We start from the raw sequence: 13,551 nt of genomic DNA, 5'->3' as shown, positions 1-13,551 counted from the left end.
CAAATTAGTTTGTTTCGTTAAAAAGTATAGGTATTAAGTGTTTGGTTAAAAGAACTGGTCACTTACATAAGTTATCATGCCTCTAATTGTTCAAAAATAAAGCTATACTGTGGAGGGAGTTACAGATGTCTATAAAAACCTTGTACAAATAGGTCTTGTGTTTGCTGCATGTTTTGTATGGTGTGGCAAATATCTTTGAGGCTGGAGCACAGGAAATGTGTGGTCATAGCACGTGAAACATTGATTTGGTATCATCATCATAGACAGTCCCTTGGAAACGAGGAAGACTTGCTTCCACTCCTGAAGTGAATTCTTTGGTGGCTGAACAGTCCAATACGAGAGCCACAGACTCACAGGTGGGACAAATAGTCGTTGAGGGAAGGGGTGGGTGGGACAGGTTTGCCACACGCTCTTTCCGCTGTCTGCGCTTGATTTTTGCATACTCTTGGCGTTGAGACTCGAGGTGCTCAGCGACCTCTCGGATGCACTTCCTCCACTTAGGGCGGTCTTGGGCCAGGGACTTCCAGGTGTCAATGGGGATGTTGCACTTTATCAGAGAGACTTTGAGGGCGTCCTTGTAGCATTTCCGTTGTCCACCTTCGGCTTGTTTGCCGTGAGGGAGCTCCAAGTAGAGCACTTGCTTTGGGAGTCTCGTGTCTGGCATGCGGACTATGTGGCCTGCCCAGCGGAGCTGATCGAGTGTGGTCAGTGCTTCAATGCTGGCGATGTTAGCCTGAATGAGGACGCTGATGTTGGTGTGCTTGTCCTCCCAGGGGATTTGTAGGATCTTGTGGTGACATCGTTGGTGATATAACTGTTGGTGATATCACTGTTCTCAATCAGGCCAACATCCCCAAAAAAGAAGCACTACTCGGAACTACTACATGGCAAGCGAGCCCCAGGTGGGCAGAGGAAAGGTTTCAAGCCTCCTTGATAAAATGTAACATCCCCACCAACATCTGGGAGTCCCTGGCCAGAGACCGCCCTAAGTGGAGGAAGAGCACCCGGGAGGGCGCTGAGCACCTCTGGTCTCATCGCCGAGAGCATGCAGAAAGCAAGCGCAGGCAGCGGAAGGAGCATGCGGCAAACCAGACTCCCCATCCACCCCTTCCTTCGGCAACTGTCTGTCCCACCTGTGACAGAGACTGTAATTCCCATATTGGACTGTTCAGTCACCTAAGAACTCACTTTGAGTGGAAGCAAGTCTTCCTTGATTTCGAGGGACTGCCTCGGGCAGGAAAAAGAGTGGGAGAGTGATAGGGGATTCAATTGTAAGGGGAATTTACCGGCGTTTCTGCGGCCGCAAAGGAGACTCCAGGATGGTATGTTGCCTCCCTGGTGCAAGGGTCAAGGATGTCTCTGAGCGGGTGCAGGACATTCTGAAAAGGGAGGGTGAACCGGCAGTTGTCGTGGTGCACATTGGTACCAACCATATCGGTAAAAAACAGGATGAGGTCCTACGAGACGAATTTAAGGAGCGAGGAGCTAAATTTAAAAGCAGGACCTCAAAAGTAGTAATCTCGGGATTGCTACCAGTGCCACATGCTCGTCAGAGTAGGAATCGCAGGATAGCTCAAATGAATACGTGGCTTGAGCAGTGGTGCAGCAGGGAGGGATTCAAATTCCTGTGGTATTGGAACCGGTTCTGGGGGAGATGGGACCACTACAAACCGGATGGTCTGCATCTAGGCAAGACTGGAACCAATGTCCTCTGAGGAGTGTTTGCTAGTGCTGTTGGGGAGGAGTTAAACTAATATGGCAGGGGGATGGAAACCAATGCAGGGAGACAGAGGGAAACAAAATTGAGACAGAAGCAAAAGACAGAAAGGAGATGAGTAAAAGTGGAGGGCCGAGCAACCCAAGGCAAAAAACAAAAAGGGCCACTGTACAGCAAAATTCTAAAGGGTCTCAGTGTGATTAAAAAGGCTCTCTGCCTCAATGCGAGGAACATTCGGAATAAGGTGGATGAATTAATTGTGCAGATAGCAGTTAATGAATACGATGTGGCTGGCATCACAGACATGGCTCCAGGGTGACCAAGTCTTGGAACTCAACATCCAAGGGTATTCAACATTTAGGAAGGATAGACAGAAAGGAAAAGGAGGCGGGGTGGCGTTGCTGGCTAAAGAGGAAATTAATGCAATTGTAAGGAAAGACATTAGCTTGGATGATGTGGAATCTGTATGGGTGGAGCTACGGAATACCAAAGGGCAGAAAACGCTGGTGGGAGTTGGGTACAGGTCTCCAAACAGTAGTAGTGATGTTGGGGAGGGCATTAAACAGGAAATTAGGGGTGCATGCAATAAAGGTGCAGCAGTTATAATGGGTGACTTTAATATGAATATAGATTGGGCTAACCAAACCGGAAACAATACGGTGGAGGAGGATTTCCTGGAGTGCATAAGGGATGGTTTTCTAGACCAATATGTGGAGGAACCAACTCGGGGGAAGCCATCTTAGACTGGGTGTTGTGTAATGAGAGAGGATTAATTAGCAATCTCGTTGTGCAAGGCCCCTTGGGGAAGAGTGACCATAATATGATGGAATTCTACATTAAGATGGAGAATGAAACAGTTAATTCAGAGATCATGGTCCAGAACTTAAAGAAGGGTAACTTTGAAAGTATGAGGTGTGAATTGGCTCGGATAGATTGGTGAATAATACTTAAGGGGTTGACTGTGGATGGGCAATGGCAGATATTTAGAGACCGCATGGATGAACGACAACAATTGTACATCCCTGTCTGGCGTAAAAATAAAAAAGGGAAGGTGGCTCAACCGTGGCTATCAAGGGAAATCAGGGATAGTATTAAAGCCAAGGAAGTGGCATACAAATTGGCCAGAAATAGCAGAGAACCCAGGGACTGGGAGAAATTTAGAACTCAGCAAAGGGTTTGATTAGGGCAGGGAAAATAGAGTATGAGAGGAAGCTTGCAGGGAACATTAAAATGGACTGCAAAAGCTTCGATAGATATGTAAAGAGAAATAGATTAGTAAAGACAAACTTGGGTCCCATGCAGTCAGAATCAAGGGAAGTCATAACGGGGAGCAAAGAAATGGCAGACCAATTGAACAAGTACTTTGGTTTGGTATTCACTAAGGAGGACACAAACAACCTTCCGGATATAAAAGGGATCAGAGGGTCTAGTAAGAAGGAGGAACTGAGGGAAATCCTTATTAGTCGGGAAATTGTGTTGGGGAAATTTTTGGGATTGAAGGTCGATAAATCCCCAGGGCCTGATGGACTGTATCCCAGAGTACTTAAGGAGATGGCCTTGGAAATAGTAGATGCATTGACAGTCATTTTCCAACATTCCATAGACTCTGGATCAGTTCCTATCGAGTGGAGGGTAGCCAATGTAACCCCACTTTTTAAAAAAGGAGGGAGAGAGAAAATAGGGAATCATAGACCGGTCAGCCTGACATCGGTAGTGGGTAAAATGATGGAATCAATTATTAAGGATGTCATAGCAGCGCATTTGGAAAGAGGTGACATGATAGGTCCAAGCCAGCATGGATTTGTGAAAGGGAAGTCATAAGAACATAAGAATATAAGAATGAGGAACAGGAGTAGGCCATCTAGCCCCTCGAGCCTGCTCCGCCATTCAACAAGATCATGGCTGATCTTGTCGTGGACTCGGCTCCACTTACCCGCCCTCTCCCCGTAACCCTTAATTCCCTTATTGCTTAAAAATCTATCTATCTTTGACTTGAAAACATTCAATGAGCCAGCCTCAACTGCTTCCTTGGGCAGAGAATTCCACAGAATCATAACCCTCTGGGAGAAGAAATTCTTTCTCAACTAGGTTTTAAATTGGCTCCTCCGTATTTTGAGGCTGTGCCCCCTAGTTCTAGTCTCCCCCACCAATGGAAACAACCTCTCTGCCTCTATCTTGTCTATCCCTTTCATGATTTTAAATGTTTCTATAAGATCACCCCTCATCCTTCTGAACTCCAAGGAGTAAAGACCCAGTCTACTCAATCTATCATCATAAGTTAACCCCCTCATTTCTGGAATCAGCCTAGTGAATCGTCTCTGTAGCCCTTCCAAAGCTAGTATATCCTTCCTTAAGGAAGGTGACCAAAACTGCACGCAGTACTCCAGGTGCGGCCTTACCAATACCTTATACAGTTGCAGCAACACCTCCCTGCTTTTGTACTCCATCCCTTTCGCAATGAAGGCCAACATTCCATTTGCCTTCCTGATTACCTGCTGCACCTGCAAACTAACCTTTTGGGATTCATGCACAAGGACCTCCAGGTCCCTCTGCACCACAGCATGTTGTAATTTCTCCCCATTCAAATAATATTCCCTTTTACTGTTTTTTTTTCCCCAAGGTGGATGACCTCACACTTTCCGACATTGTATTCCATCTGCCAAACCTTAGCCCATTCGCTTAACCTATCCAAATCTCCTTGCAGCCTCTGAGTCCTCTACACAACCCGCTTTCCCACTAATCTTAGTGTCATCTGCAAATTTTGTTGCACTACACTCTGTCCCCTCCTCTAGGTCATCTATGTATATTGTAAACAGTTGTGGTCCCAGCACTGATCCCTGTGGCACACCACTAACCACTGATTTCCAACCGGAAAAAGACCCATTTATCCCGACTCTCTGCTTTCTGTTCGCCAGCCAATTCTCTATCCATGCTAATACATTTCCTCTGACTCCGCGTACCTTTATCTTCTGCAATAACCTTTTGTGTGGCACCTTATCGAATGCCTTTTGGAAATCTAAATACACCACATCCATCGGTACACCTCTATCCACCATGCTCGTTATATCCTCAAAGAATTCCAGTAAGTTAGTTAAACATGATTTCCCTTTCATGAATCCATGCTGCGTCTGCTTGATTGCACTATTCCTATCCAGATGTCCCGCTATTTCTTCCTTCATGATGGTTTCAAGCATTTTCCCCACTACAGATGTTAAACTAACCGGCCTATAGTTACCTGCCTTTTGCCTGCCCCCTTTTTTTAAACAGAGGCGTTACATTAGCAGCTCTCCAATCCGCTGGTACCTCCCCAGAGTCCAGAGAATTTTGGTAGATTATAACAAATGCATCTGCTATAACTTTTGCCATCTCTTTTAATACCCTGGGATGCATTTCATCAGGACCAGGGAACTTGTCTACCTTCAATCCCATTAGTCTGTCCAGAACCAGCTCCCTAGTGATAGTGATCATCTCAAGGTCCTCCGTTCCCACATTCCTATGACCAGCAATTTTTGGCATGGTTTTTGTGTCTTCCACTGTGAAGACGGAAGCAAAATAATTGTTTAAGGTCTCAGCCATTTCCACATTTCCCATGCTTGACAAATCTTCTGGAATTTTTTGAGGAAGTTTCCAGTAGAGTGGACAAGGGAGAACCAGTTGATGTGGTGTATTTGGACTTTCAGAAGGCTTTCGACAAGGTCCCACACAAGAGATTAATGTGCAAAGTTAAAGCACATGGGATTGGGGGTAGTGTGCTGACATGGATTGAGAACTGGTTGGCAGACAGGAAGCAAAAATTACTTTTCAGAATGGCAGACAGTGACTAGTGGGGTCAAGGTTCTGTTCTGGGGCCCCAGCTGTTTACATTGTACATTAATGATTTAGACGAGGGGATTAAATGTAGTATCTCCAAATTTGCGAATGACACTAAGTTGGGTGGCAGTGTGAGCTGTGAGGAGGATGCTATGAGGCTGCAGTGACTTGGATGGGTTAGGTGAGTGGGCAAATGCATGGCAGATGAAATATAATGTGGATAAATGTGAGGTTATCCACTTTGGTGGTAAAAACAGAGACAGACTATTATCTGAATGGTGACAAATTAGGAAAAGGGGAGGTGCAACGAGACCTGGGTGTCATGGTACATCAGTCATTGAAGGTTGGCATATAGGTACAGCAGACGGTTAAGAAAGCAAATGGCATGTTGGACTTCATAGCGAGGGGATTTGAGTACAGAGACAGGGAGGTGTTACTACAGTTGTACAGAGCCTTGGTGAGGCCACACCTCTAGTATTGTGTACAGTTTTGGTCTCCTAACTTGAGGAAGGACATTCTTGCTATTGAGGGAGTGCAGCGAAGGTTCACCAGACTGATTCCCGGGATGGAGGGACTGACATATCAAAGACTGGATCAACTGGGCTTGTATTCACTGGAGTTCAGAAGAATGAGAAGGGATCTCATAGAAACGTTTAAAATTCTGACTGGTTTAGACAGGTTAGATGCAGGAAGAATGTTCCCAATGTTGGAAGTCCAGAACCAGGGGTCACAGTCGAAGGATAAGGGGTAAGCCATTTAGGACCGAGATGAGGAGAAACTTCTTCACCCAGAGAATGGTGAACCTGTGGAATTCTCTACCACAAAGTTGTTGAGGCCAATTCACTAAATATATTCAAAAAGGAGTTCGATGTCGTTCCGACTACTAGGGGGATCAAGCTTTATGGCGAGAAAGAAGGAATGGGGTACTGAAGTTGCATGTTCAGCCATGAACTCATTGAATGGCGGTGCAGGCTCGAAGGGCTGAATGGCCTCCTCCTGCACCTATTTTCTATGTTTCTATGTTTCTCCAGCAACTTGTTGTCTACTGTACATGGTCCATGCTATACAGGAGGGCAGGTATTACTACAGCCCTGTAGACCATGAGCTTGGTGGCAGTTTGGAGGGCCTATTCTTCAAACACTTTCTTTTCCTCAGGCGACCGAAGGCTACACTGGAGCCGGTGTTGGATCTCGTCGTCGATGCCTGCTCTTGTTGATGGGAGGTTTCCAGATATGGGAAGTGGTCCAAGGTGTCCAGAGCCACGCCTTGGATCTTGATGACTGGGGGTGCAGTGCTGTGCGGTGAGGACCGGCTGGTGGAGGATCTTTGTCTTACAGATGTTTAGTGTAAGGCCCATGCTTTCGTACACTTCAGTAAATACATCGACTATGTCCTGGAGTGCAGCCTCTATGTGTGCAGAGGTTGAAACGGTCTTGGATCTGGCTTGGAGATGGCGCAGGTTGAACAGGTTCCCACTGGTTCTGTAGTTTAGTTCTACTCCAGCAGGGAGCTTGTTGACTGTGGGGTGGAGCATGGCGGCAAGAAAGATTAAGAGGGTTGGGGCGATGACACATCCCTGCTTGACCCCGGTCCGGACGTGGATTGTGTCTGTGATGGATCCGTTGGTAAGGATCACGGCCTGCATGTAGTCGTGGAGCAGGCGGAGGATGGGGACGAACTTTTGGGGGCATCTGAAACGGAGGAGGACGCTCCATAGTCTCTCGCAGTTGACATTGTCAAAGGCCTTTGTAAGGTCGAAGGTGGCCATGTATAAGGGCTGGCGCTGTTCCCTGCATTTTTCCTGCAGCTGTCGCGCTGCAAAAATCATGTCCGTTGTGCCCCGTACGGGACGAAATCCGCACCTTGACTCCGGGAGGAGCTCCTCGGCCACGGCAAGAAGATGGCTGAAGAGGACTCTAGCGACGACTTTCCCAGTGGCTGATAGCAGGGAGATTCCTCTAGTTTCCGCAGTCAGACTTGTCCCCTTTTGTAAAGATGCTCACGATTACTGCATCTCTGAGATCTCCCGGTATGCTCTCCTCCCTCCAGATGAGAGAGATGAGGTCATGTGTTTGCGCTAGCAGTGCCTCTCCACCATACTTCAATGCCTCAGCAGGGATTCCGTCTGCACTCGTAGCCTTGTTGTTTTTAAGCTGTGTTATGGTTTTTTTCTACCTAGTGCAGTGTTGGGGTCTCACTGAGGTGGTGGTGGGTAGCATTCTGCGGGATGGAGTCGAACACTCGAGTCAAAGGCAGTATCTCGATTGAGGAGATCTTCAAAGTGCTCTTTCCAGTGGGGCCTGACTGCCTCGGTGTCCTTGATGAGCGTTTCCCTGTTCTTGGCCAGCAGTGGGGTGGGGCTTTGGGTGTTTGGTCCGTAGGTGGCCTTGACTGCGATGAAGCATCCTCGCACATCATGGTTGTCGGCCAGCTGCTGTATCTCCTGTGCTTTCTCCATCCACCACCTGTTCTTTAGGTCCTGGGTTTTTTGTTGGACCTCCGCCTTGAGCCGTCTGTAATGCTGCTTTGCTGCTCCCGAGTTGGGTTGTTGTTTCAGGCTCAGAAATGCCCTGCGCTTGTAATCTATTAGCTCTTGGATCTCCTGATCATTCTCATCAAACCAGTCCTAGTGTTTCCTGGTTGAATGACCTCGTGTCTCTTTTCAGGCACTGGTTATGGAGGTCTGGAGGGCAGAGCAAGTGTTGTGGGCATTCTGCGTCTCGGGGTCGTCAAGGCACGCTAGGTGAGCTGTGAGGCGCTGACTGTATTGGGCTCTCTTTGCTGGGTTTTTAAGTGCTCCGGCATTGACTTTTTTGCAGCACTGCTTCTGCTGCCCCCTCCGCTTTGGGGCTATGTTGATGTTGACGATGGATCGGATTAGATGGTGGTCTGCTCCTGTCATGGCGCGGGTGATGCGCACATCCTTGCGATCCCTGGCTCTAACGATGACATAGTCGAGCAGGTGCCAGTGCTTGGAGTGAGGGTGTTGCCACGATGCCTTATATTTGTTCCTCTGGTAGAACAAGGTGTTAGTAATGACAAGTTGGTGGTCTTGACATTTTGTCAGGAGTAGGGTACCACTGGAGTTGGCTTTCCCTACCCCCTCTCTGCCAATCACTTCCCCTCCAGAGGTCTATGTCCTTGCCAACCCTGGCGTTGAAGTCACCGAGGAGGATCAGTTTGTCCCCTGTGGGGACGCAGGACAGGGATTTTTCGAGGTTGGTGTAAAAACCCTCTGGCCTCATCAGTTGCATCGAGTGTGGCGCACTGGTTCCGGGATAGGGTGAGTTGAAGAGTCATGAGGCGTTCGTTAGCCCCACGGGGAGTCTTTGAGGCGGTCAACCAGCTCGTTTTTGATGGCGAAGCCGACTCCGTGAAGGTTCCCCACCGGGTCTCGCTTAGGGCGGCGATGTCGATATTCTGACCTGTCGCATTGGGGTTGTCCATGAGGGTCCTGACGTTCCAGGTCCTGAACTGTATGTTAAAGGAGTGGAAGATGCCTGTGCGTGTGTTCTTTTAACGTGGGGTGGTCGTAGCACACTGGCTACCACACGGGCTTAGCTGAGCGAGGTCTTGATCCAGTGGCAAGGGGGTCCAAGACGACTGGAGACCAGGCACTGCTATATGGGCCTAGTTGCCTACGGCAAGATGTTGGCTGCAGGCTCGGCGCTGGGCAGTGTCTGTGGTGGTAGGTGATCCGAGGTCTGGTTGGTGTATGGCATGAGAGTGGTCAGTGGCCCACTGGGGTTCAGGGTGGGAGGGCAAGGGGGTCACAGCCATGGAACTCGCCACATGTTGGAGGTGGAGAAGTGGCCAGGTCGCCAGTGGGGAAGGAGAACTCCAGTCGTCGATGATGGAGGAGGGGAGGCCGGTCGCTGACGTGGGAGAGGGGGACCCGGTCGTCGTTGAGGAGGAGGTTGTCTGTCGCCACGGGAGTTCCAGCTGTCGTCGAGGAGGCCCAGACTCTCTTGTGTAGGAGAGGCCCATCTGCCGCCGCTGGAGGTGTTCCGATGGGGGTGGAGGCCAGATCGCCAGGCCCAGGTCAAGTGCGTCGCCTCCAGAGGTCGTCACTGGTCGCCGGAGGTCGGCGATGGGTGATGTTTTGGGAAGCCTGAGGTAGGCCCGAATGGCCGGTCTCGCAGGGCGCAGGGTTGGGACTAGGGTAAGGGGTAAGGGTTTGGGTTTATGTGCTTAGACCCCCTATTAGAGTCTATTTGCTTAGAGGAGTTTTAGACAGCAGGGCGGGGGAGGGGGTGGCCGGAGGGAGGTTCGGGGGTGGAAAGTTGCCGAGAGCTGGTGGGAGTTGTTTGGAGTGGGGGCGCTCCCTTCAGGACCTACCAACCCGACGACCAGTTCGTTAAACACCAAGGTATACTCCTGTCATCGTCTTGTCTTTTTAAAAAGAAAATGCGCACACTCGCCGTCTTGTGGCCTACATATTAGTGAATGCTCATTGGCTACTTTTTCCCCAGTCAAATAACCACCACAGGTACAGTTAAATGGCTAAAATAAAATGTTCAAATTCTTTACATTGACTGTGTTCGTTCCTCCCCATTCTACATGAGCAGAAGGCGCCTGAGAGCATATCACCTCCAGGTTCCCATCCAAGTCACACCCCACCCTGACTTGGAAGTATATTGCCATACCTTCATCGTCGCTGGATCAAAATCCCACTGTTGGGAGTACCTTCACCATGGACTGCAGCGGTTAAGAAGGTGGCTCACCATTATCAGCTCGAGGGCAATTAGGGATGGGCAATAAATGCTGGCCTTACCAGCGATGTCCACATCCCGGGAACAAATAAAAAAAAATACAACCTAAAAGTTTAATTTATTAAATAGTATCAAGCGTTTTAATAGTTCTGCTTTTTTTAAATTGCAAGACTTGGTTTTGATATGAGCAAGGGCCTTGCCTCCCTTCGGGCTGTTGACATACCTTTTCTGTTAGCAGAGCTTCGGTCCATAAGCTGGGTCTTGGATACTCCTGGAATTGAGATTGAAAGAATGAACAATATATTTCCACAATATACTTAGGCTCTCATGCCAGAGAGAGACAAGCAGGAACATTTATCTCCAGTGTGATGGATTTGATTTGCTCAAATGTTTGCACATGTACAGTTCTCATGGCCATAGTAGTGAGGAACGCTTGACTTTGCACAACTGGCCAAATGAACTGATCGTGGATTTATATATCTAAACTGTGAGGAGAGACGAGTGAATGTTTACATAGAAGGAAAGATTGGTCAGGGAAGATCCTATATTTTAAGATTCTTGAGTATAGAGAAGCTGAACTATAATGTTTTGTGTAACTACAGGGCATGGATCAAGATAAGGTGAACAGATAGTTCAGAAATAACTACTTTTCACAATGCTGTAAATACATGGAACAGACAACTCAAAGACAGTAAAGGAGAATTGTGTTGGCCGATTCTAGAGGGAGCTAGCTATTTGATAAATTAATTACAAGATGTATGGAAATGGGTTTATTTTTCATGGGCTTCCAATGGTCCTTCCCAAACCTGTATATTTCTATTTTGCTATTCAGAAGATCACAAGATAATTATTGATGAGGATGGCTATTCAATCCATTACAGGTTTTTCACCCAGAAAGACCCTAGATTCACCCCCATTGTTGCATCTCATTGTTAAACAATTCCAGGGCAGTCCATTCTGTATTCTATTTGAAGAACTTGTTCCTGATATCTGCTTTAAATTTACCATTTACTAGTTTTAACCAAGATCCCCTTGTCTAACAATCTAATTTAAAGCAGTATTCAAATTTACCATTTTTAATACTCTTAACTATCTTACATACTTGTACAAGATCATTTGTTGGGTGCTTACTTTCCAGGCTGAAAAGCCCGAGTTATTCCCATCTGTTTTTCATTACTCAGACCGTTGATACTAGAATTGAGCCCATGACTCTCCTCTGCACTGCCTGCAATCCTAAATATCTCACTTGTTTCTTGGTAACCAGACTAGACACGGTACTTGAGGTGTGGTTGACAAGAACACTGTACAGTTTAATTACCACCTCCTTTCACTTGTATTCTACTGTTCGAACTATATAATTCAGCAGTCTAGTCTTTGTTCTTTGTTGCCCTGCAAAGATTGGACGTATTAAGCATCAATACTTAGACTGCTAAGTCTTTTTCACATTCTTCCTTCGCCATTTTAATGCCATTCTTGGAGTAAATGTCACCCATTTTTATTTTCTCCATGTGTGATCCTTCATTATTTGCCTTTTTTTTTTGCTCACATGCATACTTTGTCGAAGTCATTCTATAATTTCTCATACTTCCTTTGATTCCATTGCCCACTCCAGTTTGACAACAGCTGCATGTTTGACACATTTGCTTTGATTTTCTAAATCGAGATCATTCATACAACTTGAACAGCAGTGATCCCAACACTTAACCCTAGTGCACCAAGTCAGTAATCTCCCCCCCCCGACCACCTCACCCAACATAACACGTCTAACAAATATCTGTTGTTTTCCACACTTCAGCCATTTAAAAAAAAAAAATCTCTTACCCTGGATCTCCACAGCTTTGAACTTAACTAATAGCCTTTCATGTGGAACTTTGTCAACTGCTTTTTTTTTTCTATAGTTCACCTCAACTGTCCTTCCGCAAACAAGTCGAGCTGATTGATCAGGCAGGATTTTCCTCTTCTAAAATCTGTGCTGCATGTTGTTTAATAGATTGTAGTTCTTCCAGTTTGTTCCTGATAATTCATTCTATTCTTTTACAAGAATTGGGAGTAAAACTTATGGGCCCAAAATTCCACATGGACTTTTTTTGGCGCAGTTGTCGAGATACGGCCGATTGTTTAGTAGCCCGACTGCGGCAAAAAAACAAGTTCCAAGTTTCACCGGCATAACCTTTAATTTTTGAGCGGCGCAGATTGTTCTTCAGCTCTGCGGGTCTGCATTGAAAAACTAAGGTTGCCAGGGTAACGAGGGGCACACAAGTGTTGAGGCACAAATAAATTTGTAAAATAGATCACTAAGTGAGACTTGGGACAACAGACTGAAATCTCAATATATGAAATTCCTTTATTCCTTTTTAGCATTTATAGATTCTTTTTCGTCTCTACAGTGCCTGTGTCGCTGCAATCCCGGGCTGAAAGGACCCCCGCCCCCGGTGCTGTGTCTTGAGCTCCGCTAAAACAATGACGGCTTCTCTGTGCCAATTTTCTCTTCTCTCTGCCGATTTTCTTAAGTGTAGGTAAGGTTTTTCAGAAGGTGCAGTGTGCTGTTTTTGAAAAAATTGTACTTGGCCAGAAATGGCGCAGTCAGCAGGTTCTGCCCCCAGTGACGTCAAAAAATCAGGAACTAAAAAAATCAGATGCAAGTACTTTAGAATGGCGCAGAAACTTTGGTGAAACTTGAAGATTTTAGTCTGCTCCAAAAAAAAGTGTAGGCCAAAAAAACGGTGCAGAATAGTGGTGAAAATTCAGCCCACTGAGTCTGTAGTTGCCTGTGTTTATTTTGTACCACTTTCTGAATAAGGGCACCACATTAGTTCATTTCCAATCTACTGGTACTTCCCCAGTTTTCAATGACATCTGAAGAATGATGGTCAGTGCTTCACAAATCCTTTTTCTCAGCACTTTGGGACAAATAGCATCTATCCCTGGTGACTTATTTGTTTTGAGCCCTTTTTAGCCTATCTAGAAATTGATGCTATCAGTTGACAATATTTTCTAAATGCTCTAATTTTCATGGCGGCTTTGGTTCTCATCTGGTCTATTTTATTTTTTTGGTCTGTTCCTTTTAAAGGTGGCAAGTAGGGGAAAAGGTACATTTCAGAATACTTGATTTAAACGTTCTATAAATAACTAATGAGCTTTAATGCCCTCTGAGGTTTCTAATGTAGATGGGTTATTTTTGGCACTGTAAATCAGTGTTTTTATTTGCTGTGTATTCTGTGTATTATATTGTCAAAATAATAAATGGAAACCGTCTAATCCCTATTCAGTTCAGTTCCATATACATTCTTGGATGTTAAGTAGGGGATGAGA

General features: G+C 46.4%; 1 protein-coding gene across 5 annotated transcripts in view; it reads left to right on the top strand.

Moving 5' to 3' along the window:
- cd2ap (CD2-associated protein) overlaps positions 1-13,551 on the top strand; it is a 249,038-nt gene that overhangs the window by 74,168 nt on the left and 161,319 nt on the right. The gene's annotated exons all lie outside the window — the stretch shown is intronic.

Source organism: Pristiophorus japonicus, chromosome 7 (assembly GCF_044704955.1).
Source record: "Pristiophorus japonicus isolate sPriJap1 chromosome 7, sPriJap1.hap1, whole genome shotgun sequence".
Taxonomy (NCBI): Eukaryota; Metazoa; Chordata; class Chondrichthyes; family Pristiophoridae; genus Pristiophorus; species Pristiophorus japonicus.
This window is presented reverse-complemented; position numbering and strand designations above follow the sequence as displayed.